An 11,287-nucleotide genomic window follows, 5' to 3' on the forward strand; every position below is an offset into this window, starting at 1 on the left:
AAAAATTGGTGTTATTACCAGTACTTACGACACATTAGTTCCGATTCCAGACTGAATTTTGTTGTATACTGTCAAGCCGTCGAATACCGGCGGCCTAGGAAACCTCCTTCTCGGATCACTAGACAATACTTCTAGCAAATCGTAATAAAGAGTTTTATTACGAAATGAATCAATGACATTACTTAACTCTGACAATAACACAGAAGTGCTGCAAGCAAAGGGCGACATGCAAGAAAGAAATCTCTTCAGTATAAACAATTCCTAAGTCACTGGTCTTGATGTGACTAATCTCTGCTGTAGAAGTGGCCGCGACAAGTTGGGCGTGGCGCTCATGTTCTCTTCCCCTGAAGGCCGCAGCTGTCGCGTTGTGGTCCTAGATAGAGGTCGGTCAGCGTGATATTGGGTGACGTCTTCTTCACAGCCCTGTCTGCTCTATCGTTCCCGACTGGGTGCCGGCGCTTGACTTTACGCCATAACATTCCTCCCCCCAAAACGACGGACCTTCGTCGTATAAGGAGCGCGACAACGGGAGGGAAGGCAGGAGTGTGGAGGCAGCGGTGGACTGGAAACTGTGGCTGCAGCGGACGTCAGGCTTCCAGTTGTAGACCGCCATCTGGCCTGCGCTCAGGTGCAAACGTCCCCCAGAAAACGCACAGAAGGGCACGCATCCAACTCCTGAGACCCATAACCAGATGGAGAAGCCGCAAGCTGCTGCGGCGTTGGCGGGTCCAGCTCCTTGGGTAGGACGAGAGGAGGAGGCGACGCCTCCGTCTCCACGGGGTCGTCCTGTGGTGTCGTGACGACACCCTTTGACAGCTGTTGTGGCCACAGCGTCCTCAGGATCTGTGAATCTGGGCGAAGAGATACACAAAGATCACTGTGCACATTACAGTGGCGAATTTGATCCTGATCTCGGCGCTGCAATCCGTCTGGGCCTGAAATGGGATACACGCAAGCACCAAGTCGACGAACGATCTCACCTCGCGCCCACCGTCTGCGTCCATACTTCGACGCCGGATATTGAGGAGGGTGGAGCAGGTGGAGCAGTGTCCGCCAGCGATGGTCCATCTTGTGGATGCGAACGATAGGAGGTGAGAAATCGTTGCTATAAGCGTATACCACAAGCAACCAAAAAGATCCCACAAAATCTATGTGCACACGTTGCCATGGTGATTGCGATTTCGGCCAAGAAGAGAATTTGTATGGTGGAGCGGACCGAATTTCCCCACATGCGTGACGCTGTTCTATTTGGCTGTCCATACCCTCCCGAGTACAGTCTCGACGCGCTGTTTCGTAATCATCCCCCAGTGTCAGTCCACTATCATTCTGAACAAGAATCACCCCTCGCTTTATAGCGAGGCTATGCCGACGTGCAAAGTATTGTCGCGCTACGGACTTCTTAATGCTATACTATGACCGAGACAAAATTGTGCGAATGTAGTTTAGCAGAATCTCCAAATCTGAATCAGCTTCCGTGGCCTGTGCAATTATCCTGTTGATCAGGGGAAAAGGTTGAAGCAATTCAGAATCCTGACCATCGATGTGACAACAAAATGCTGCAGAAGCGTCGAAGTCTGTATCAGGGTCCATCGTAATACGTGAAGGTACGTCCGCATTACCATGTTGATCTGTCATAAGATTTACAATCTCGTACTGATATTGAGACAACAACAAAGCCCATCATTGCAATTTTTGGCCAATAGGTACAACGACCGCAAAGGCTTGTGATACGTTACTAAGTAGAATTTCATGCCATACAAATAGTGGTGGAATGTGGTGACACCATGCACTATAGCCGGTGCCCCTCTCTCTATTCGTGAATAATTACACTGAGCTTTGGAAAACACTTTTGATGCGAATGCAACAGGCCTGTCTTTATCACCAAGTCTATGTGAAAGAACTGCACCGAGTCCATAAGAGGAAGCGTCAACTGGCAATACAGTTGATTTGTCAGGATCAAAGTCAACTAAGCATCGATCACTGAGCAACGCATCTTAAAGTTCTCGAAAAGCTACTTGGCACTTATCTGTTCAAACAAAGGGGACATTCTTGCGACGCAAGCGGTCGAATAGAGCTCCAATTTCTGCAGCATTCGGTATTAACCGAGAATAATAGTTCATTTTCCCTAAAACTGACTGCAATTCTGTGACATTGCGAGGAACTGCAGGTCTCGTATGACTAACAAATGCTGCTGAAGAGGATGTAAACCTTGACTGTTTATGACATGACCAACATACTGTAACTCATGTTTAAAAAAGAATCACACTTGTCCAGTCTACACTTTAGTCCTGCATCAGGTAACACACAAAGCACGCAAACTTGCAGTGTGTTCTTCAGGTGTACGACCTGCTACAACGATATCGTCTAAATAGTTTGAACAGTTTGGCACTTGAGCAGTCAGCTGTTCCTAATAACATTGGAAAACATCATGTGTGGAAGCACTGCCACTAGGCAAACGCAAATATTTAAACAAGCCCAAATGAGTATTCACTATACACACTTTTCGAGATTCTTCATCGAGCGTTATTTGAAGACGCGCATCACACAAATCAATTTTTGAATAGTAGCGACCAGCGCCTAATCTATCAAAGAGATCCTCTGAGCGAGGTAAGGAGTAAGTATGAATCACAGTTTGTGGGTTGACCATGCACTTGAAGTCGAAGCAGAGGCGAATGCGACCTGAAAGTTTGGAAGAAAAACCGATGGGAACAATAGCTCCGATAGCTTGCAATTCTTTATTTCCAGCGGCTATTTCGTCCAGTAATGCAATAGAAACAGTTCTAGCCTGGTAAAATGTCGGTTGAGCATAGAAATTCATAGTAGACCAATATGTGGAACAAAACTGTTAGCCTTGCCTAAACGTTCAGAAAAGAGTTAAGGGAATTCTTTTAGCAAACTAGCTACACTGTCTTTAGCATTGAATGCATTGAATGCCAGCACATTGTACTGAATTTGAAAGCCAAAGAAATCAAATGAGTCAAGGCCAAATAAGTTCTCACAATCGCATGATTGTAGCACACTGAAAGTTAAAGTTCGCGAATGTGAGCGATACATGACAGGCAAAGTACATTTTCTGAGAACAGGAATGTCTTGTCTGTTGTAAGCCATCAGGTACATGCTAGGTTTATACAGTATGAAACGTCCCCTTTTGAACAATTATACAAGACTGTACTTATCCTGACACACAATATTTTTAGCGCAACGCAATCTGACTTTCAATAATCCCTACAAAAGAATGGCCCTGACTTACAATATCCTATACCTTTCACAAATCACTTACCTCACAAAAATCTTCGCTACTCGAACTACTGCAATACAGTGAGCGCCACTGCTGCCAGCTAAATAAAAGATTCAAACTACTGAAGGCACTAACTACAGATAGACATAGTTAGCAAATGAAAGATTTTGTTAGAGAACAAACAATGTATTTACCTTAATAGTGTTAAAAGGTCATAATATATATAGCAGTTCATGACATCCAGTCTTACAAATGTATTGTCTCTGTCCAGATCATCCGCTCTCAAAAATCTGCCATCTCACTTCCCCACATCCACCACTGCTGGCGGCTCACCTCCAACTGCGCAACGCTACGCGCTGTTCACAGCCAGCTGCCCAACACTACAATGGCGAGTATTCCAACAATGCCTGCCAGCCACAGACTTCACACAGCACAGCCAGTGATTTTCATACAGAGCGCTACGTGGCGTTACCAATAAGAAAACCTAAACAACCTACTTACAACAGGCGTGGGGAACCTAAAAGTTACGATTCAGCGGTGTTACTGAGACACTTGTGTACAACTGAAATTTCACATGTTTTCCACTAATGTGCAAATGAACAATAAGTTTTCCCACAAACTTTTTGTGCCCACTGAAGAAACTGCACTGAAGAAACTGTTCGCTTGCTAGTTATGCTGATGCCTCCAGCAGGCTTTGACTAGACTGCATTGATTACATGGGCCTTGTGACTACAATTTCGTTTATGTTTGTTCTGTTGCATACATACGGATTGTACATGACCTTTCTTTCCCAAGCATAACACTGTGCTTGTCTAGACAGGCAGTCTTGGCGTTTGTGAGTAGCACCAAGGGCATGACTTAACTCTGTTTACAGCATTTCTTCATTATAAATGTACATGTTACATCTCCAGGATTCAAAAAATCGGCAGGCTAGGTAGAGTTCGCGTTATTGTGGCTATCAATTGTCTGATAACTCGCCAGACGTCCTTCGGTGAAGCGCACACAATCGTGTCTTCCTCTATGTCTATCAGGTCGCAATTCTTGCGTGTTGGCGAATTTCTCAGATGGATTTAATGTTTTGCTGTGGTTGCTACTTTCCTGTTTACCGCCCTGTGCTAGTAGTTTGCACAGTTGTTGGTACGGGAGGGCTGCTGATATTTATCCAAATGACCTTCTAGCTGTAGTGCAGCTCTTTTGTACAGTCACATTTCTGCTTTTGCTTCCCAATAAATTCCACATATATGTTCCTAACTTCTACCATATTCGATGGGCCAACTCTGTTTCGAGTATACCTGAGTTCAAATGAAAATTGTGCACAATGATAAAAGCCATTGGGGATGTGATCTACATCTAGGGTTGGATCAAGACAGTCAGAGTAATTTCGTCTGGTAAGTGGGACGTGAGGATCGTGGGTGTCTTCTTCCATAACATCGGTGAGATTTTATCCCCCAGGTTTCCAGCGGAAATGGTCAACATGTCAAACTTTACCTTAAAAATGTTACCAAGAGTTACAAAATGACCCAAAGCTGTGACAAATATTGCTGCTGTTTCACGTTTTTCGGGTAAAACCTGTGCCACACAGTTGACTTCAGAGACCATGCACATATCTGCAGAGTCTGGCTTTTGGATGTCGTCGAGTCTTCTCGCGCTATGTTCTCCGATGCTAGCTGGAACGCTGCGAAGGATTTTCCTAGAGTTTGCTGCAGTAGCACGATTGATATCAGACCAGTAGTCAATATCCTAAATTTTCGTATGGGCAACCACATTGAGGTCTCGTCTATTTTGCAAAAATATTCCACACCCCACTTTCATGATGCATGATTTTATGTTGATTAGCTTCGCACTTGATGCAAGTTCAAATTTGCTGATGACCTCCAATACCTTCTCCCAGTCGCTTTCGCCAGTGATCACAAGACCCACATCACCTGCTATGTAAAGGGTACAGAAAATTATGTGGCAGATGCATTGTCTCAATGCTATTGATGAGGTAGCCAAGGAATGCAATGAAGATGGAACTTTACAAAATAATTACATGAAGGAAGTTTCATGCAAAAAAGAAAACTGAACAAATTTACAAAAACATGAGATACCACCAAAATGAGAATTCGACTTCTATGGAAGTAAATTTTGATAACATACAGTATTCCCAGATTAAGAAACATTCCAAAATTCTTAAAAATATCTTTTATAGAAGGAATGAGTTCATTACTGACGAATGGAGGGTGTGTTGGTCTAGCCAATTTGATACAGATGCCAGATTATTTTCGCTTAGTGTTGGACCACAGTGAGCCAATGTACCGTCTAGATAACCTGGCTAATGTTATAGTGATTGCCAATAGTGCGAGTAGAAAGGTCACTGAATGTATTAGGTCTTGTGACATCTGCCAGAGAGCTAAGCTGAGCAGTGCTGCAGTTCACATCTCGTTAACAGCAGCTCATCATTATGGCTAATATTCTTTGAGTTTTGCGGCTAGATGAGAATAAGAGCGTTATTTATGGGCGTTGGGTGCTGTATTTGGTGATACTAATATCATGGCTTGCTTTTTGGACCTGTAAAAATAAAATTCCGACGCCAAGGTCTGCAGCAGAGTGAGGCCAACAGTACTGCTGTGACTGCATCGCCGCCATGTTAACAGCCGCTGCAAATTATGCCACCAGTGCCACCTGCCTTCGACGAAATTGTTATATTTGGCAGTCTGTAAATGGGCCAAGTATTTGTGAAATATGGTTGATTCTAACAATAATCATGGTGCTGCTAAAAGCTCCACCTCACACCCATGATTATCCCAAATTAAAAACCAATTCGGTGTGTCCTAACTTATGACAGAGACTTATTTGGCAGCTGTAAAAATAGTTGTGATTTCTTTCTAATTTGTGGAGTTATAGTGTTGATAGTTCAGTTTTTTATTTTGAGAAATATTCCATTTCCAGTGCATTTTTACATCTATCTGCTGTCATTTCCTTAAATAATTTGCCTTTCCTGACCAGCTGCCCGAAAATATTAAAGTTGTTAGTTAAAAGATAAGTAATATGGCTTTTAAGTCAAAAAAGATGATTAATTGTTGCATTTATGAACTTTGATCATAATTACGAAGTTTTATCACTGTTCATTTCACGAGAAAGTGTCTGAACTTGATTTTAATGTTGTGTTGGCATTTGCACAGCCAAATATATTTTGAGTATGTTAAAAGACTGCTTATCAAAGCACATTTGTTATTTAGAGAGCTATGTTTTTGTTGTGCTTCACTTAATAAATATTGATGAGAATACTTACCATTTCCCATACACACATGTGAAGTTTTGTTAATAAGCATGGTTCTTCAAACCACAAAAGTTTAAGGCCCTCATGTTGTAGGCTAATTAGTTAATGTAGCAAAGTAAAGGTTCCTTCAGAGCCAATGCAGTTAGATTTGCATTCTGTTCAGTTGCTTCAGACTGAGCTTAAGAAATAAATACTTCCTGTGTTAGCTGTTCTAATTCAAGTTGGTTAATGCACAGGCATATAGAGCCTATACTAAGCAATGGTGTTATAGATTATGACTTAAAGACCCCTTCATTTAAATCAGAATTCTTTACTACTGCTATTAGTTTCATGTGTGTTGGTGACTGATTCTATGAACTGCTGCATCTAATTCATTTAAGGTACATGTTGTGGAGAGGCATGTGTTACTGTTTGCTATCTCATTAGCCATTTGTTTGTCTGACTTCCAAGTTATTACTACATTTATCTGCAAGGTTTTGGTTACTGTGTTGCACTGTGAACAGATATAAAGAAAGAATTTGTGTGTGTGTGTGTGTGTGTGTGTGTGTGTGTGTGTGAAGGAACGTTGGGTTAACCTTAGAAACAGCCGTCTGCTTTATTATATTGTTTGATACAAGAATGCCTAATTAGGCTGGTGACCAATATTAATACATAATGTTACTACTGGCTTTTGTGCTGGGAGAACGTCTGTTCCTGACCCCACCTGTTTACTGTTGGTTATACTCTACTGGTGTGTTTCTGAAAAGAATCCCAGCCTGATTGTTCTGTTCTCATTAGGTTACCTCACAGCCACAACTTTCTCAAAAATTCCTCACAGATGTTTAACGTTAGCATCGATCGCTAAGGTCGTCGGTGTTACTGTTACAAGCGCTCCCTGTGGAGGAGCCCTCCTGCATCATTCCGCCACATGTTCTCGATGGTGGACTTGCTGCAAGGCTATACCTTGTATTCTGTGACATTTGCATGACTGCTTCTGTGTCTCCGCGTTTTCGGCTCTTAGGGAGGGAGGCGGATGTATGGATGGTAAAGACGTTTCTAGCTGGAGTACATCACAACCAGACACACCTTTCGAAATCAGGTATTGAATTGTAAGGCGTACTAAGGAACCGATTTGCAGTCAGATCAAAATTTGGTTATGATGAGGAGTGAAGTGAATTTTAAGAGAATTGTCATGAGGAATCAATGTGTAAATAAATGGATACTGAAGTGCTGAGTAATGGAATGGAAATTTGAATTTCTATGAAGCTCTAGATAATGTGATAATGAATGCCATAGCTGGTAGGTCAGGCATACAGTGGTTGACGTCTCCGAAAATATGAATAACGAAAGTTTGGCAAATAAATGTAGGTACAAGGAGAGGAACTCTGAAGAAATATTTGTAACAATATAATGAGAAGGAAAGTTGGCAGTCACCATATGGTGGAGATGCTGAGTTGTTGATAGGCACAACAAAAAGACTCTCACAATTGAAGCTTTCGTCCATAGGCCTTCATCAACAATAGATACGCGCACGCGCACACACACACACACACACACACACACACACACGGGCAAACGTAATTCACACACATGACTGCAGTCTCAGGCAACTGAAATCGTTTGAACTGTTTGACGAAAAGGAAAATGCCACGGCAGGAATACAGCATTATGGGTTACTAACAAATGAAATCAGTAGAAATTTGAGGGACGTAAAAGCAGAATGACTGCACGAAGAATTAGAAGAAATGAACGTAGGAAGCACACATTCGGCACATGAGAAAGTCGGAACAACCTTCAGTGAAACTAAATGCACAAGTGTCAACAAGAGTTCGAAAGGAATTCCTCTGTTAAACGTGCAGGGAAAAACAGATGGCAGAAAACGGTACGTTAGAGACCTTTATGAGTGGGAGGAGCTATCTGAAGACATAAGAAAAAATGAAAGCTTAATTGGAAAACGTGGGGGACTGACCGTTAAGTCACATTTTAACACCGCTACAGAAAAGTCGCATACAAACAAGCCAAAATGGTCAGTTAATATTCCTTCGGAACACATGACTATTGGGGAACATGGCAATCAGATGAGTATTCACATTGGTCTTTATAATCCATGAGACAGGAGTTATAACAACGGACTTGCGGAAAAGGATAATCCAAACATTCTGGAAACGCGCAAGGCCAAATTACTGACAAGAATGGTAACAACGCACAGGAGAATGGAAGACAAAGCTGAGGACCGGTTTGAGTACGCTAAATTTGGAGCAAAGGATCCAGGGCGGCCGAGCTGAACTTCGACTTGATTGAGGAAGAAATTAATAAGAAAAATCAAGAGATCTTTATTGGATTTGTAAATCTTTAAATGACGACCGACAATGTGAAACAGTGAAAATGTACGAATTTTTTCTTTAAAAATGGATATGAGACAAAGGGAGACGCAGGTAACATAATATGTACAATAATCAACAAGGACTGGTACTCTGATGAAAGATGGTGAAAGACGCGGATGCAGGTAGTCTCCACAGATGTTCGGACTGAACACTGAAGGATGGATGGTGGAATTGAAGAAACTTCCAGGAATTTCATTTAAATTGAAAGTGAATAGGACTATGTTGGTAAAATGCACTGGTGATATTTCTTTGTTCACTGGAAGTGAGAAGGAGTTGGTGAATGTAATGAACAGTGCAATGAGCACCGAATTAGGATTAATGAACAGAAGAAAGAGGAAAGTATTGAGAAGTGGCAGAAATAACATTGGTGGCAAAGTTTACTTCAGAATTAAGAACCACAAAGTAGATGAATTATATTTATTTTAATTCTTCTACCCATGAAGCCATTTCACGCTAAGGGACAAAGCATGGTTGTTGTATGGAGTAAAGTAGCATAGAAAAACAGAAATTTCCTCACAAAACAAAGTTACTAATACCAAAGATGCTTTAATTTGTGGAAGACAAATCTGAATGTACGATTGCAGCACAGTAGTGCATGAAAATGACTCTTGGATTACGGGAAAAACAGGACGGGAATTGGGGAATTCTAAATGCGGTGCTTTAGGAGGAGGTTGAAATTAGGTGAACTTATAACACAGGAACTCTGGAACGTCTGTGCTGAATAGGTGAGGACAGCGATATGCGGGAAAGTGTGACAAGTACAAGCATCTGGGTAATAGGTTACATGTAAAGGCATCAGGGAATAACTGCCATGGTGCTAGAGGTAGCTGGAGAGTGTAGGAGTGTAGGAGACTGTTGGGCAAGACAGAGACAGGAATGCATACCACAAATGATTGTGGACTTTGGCGTAACAGCCAGTCCCAGTAACCACAAATATGCGAAGCAAAAGCTCTGCCCGCTGTAGATGATGTTTCTGTCAGTTTGAGCAACAGGTTTAAAGCGCCGTGAGCACCAAAATTACAGTTACAAGTTGAGGCTCTGCTGACGTTTGCTTCTGTTTGGTGCTTGGCGAGTATATTTCTTTCTACTAGCAGAAATGTCATGGCAAATTATTGGGTTCTTTCTCCTCTCTCAATCCTGCCAAGCACCCGAAATGGTCTCCTAAACGTATGTTTGCCTGACCCCTACTAGACCATTCCAATACATCTCTGGTGATGCAGCGTGTTTCACATTCAGTGCACTCATACTCTCTCCCTGCGACTAGATTTTCTGTGTATGGCATTGTCTGAATTATTGTTGGCATCGGTTTGCTGATTTTGATCAGATTAATCACTGAACTGTTGACAATAAATCACTATTTCCCCTACCAACCTGTTCTTAATTAACCCCTCTCTCATGATACTACGACCTGATCCTGTGGATACCACCCTATTATTCATCTGACTGTATGTTCTGATTTTATTTCCACTTCACTTTGATGAAAACTAAATTTAGACTGAGAATTTACACTTTAATGAGGGAACTCACCCCATGTGAGAGACAGCAATAAGAGACTGGCGGGACGCGCCGGCATTGGTGGTGGCGGTGGGCCTACACACACAAACACAAACACACACACAAACCCAGAACACACGCTGACAACAAGAGTAGCTGTCCAGATAGTGCAAACGACTTGGCAGTGACAATCACATCAAGTTGTACCATGCGAGTGGGTTGTGGCTATTCGTATGTAGCCCACAGAACGTAACTGTGTTGCAGTTCGTCTGCTCCCTTTTCTATATTGTCTTTTACTATACAGAATAAACGTCCTAGGATTGGGTGGATACCAATCCATGATGTGTGGCACCTGAAACCAAACAGTATGGAGCAAACAATGTGCTTCAGGTACAGGCATTTGTATGAGTGTCTATCTTTATAACTGTTATAATAGTAACAGATAGTAAAATGGTAAGGACAAGTGACATTTCGAAACTTCGAAAAGTATCACATTAACACATTGGGCGACTAAGAAAATTTCTTATTCAACAACAAGTTTTGAAATGTGTATGATCTCTGGGATATCATATCCAGGAAAAATTTCAAGACATTTGGCCTAACATGTGCTGTCATTACTGAATTGTCCTCTGTGGGATTTGCTCATCAGTACAATGACAATGGTACGCAGAGCAGCACCTTCATGAGGGAAACGAACTACTGGATGACGCCATAGGAGGAGAAATGAAAGTCGATTTGGGAAACATTAGTCATTAGACCCAGAGAATAACAGGGGAAGACTAGCATAAAAACCAAGCAGAATGATTAAATAACATTCCTTTGGAACTTATATGATGCTTGCAGAAGGTTGCAATGAAACGACTGTTCAACTTCATCTGTACCATCTCTGACATTAGAGATAAACCAGCAGCCTTCCCTAAAAATATCATC

Source organism: Schistocerca serialis, chromosome 11 (assembly GCF_023864345.2).
Source record: "Schistocerca serialis cubense isolate TAMUIC-IGC-003099 chromosome 11, iqSchSeri2.2, whole genome shotgun sequence".
Lineage (NCBI taxonomy): Eukaryota > Metazoa > Arthropoda > Insecta > Orthoptera > Acrididae > Schistocerca > Schistocerca serialis.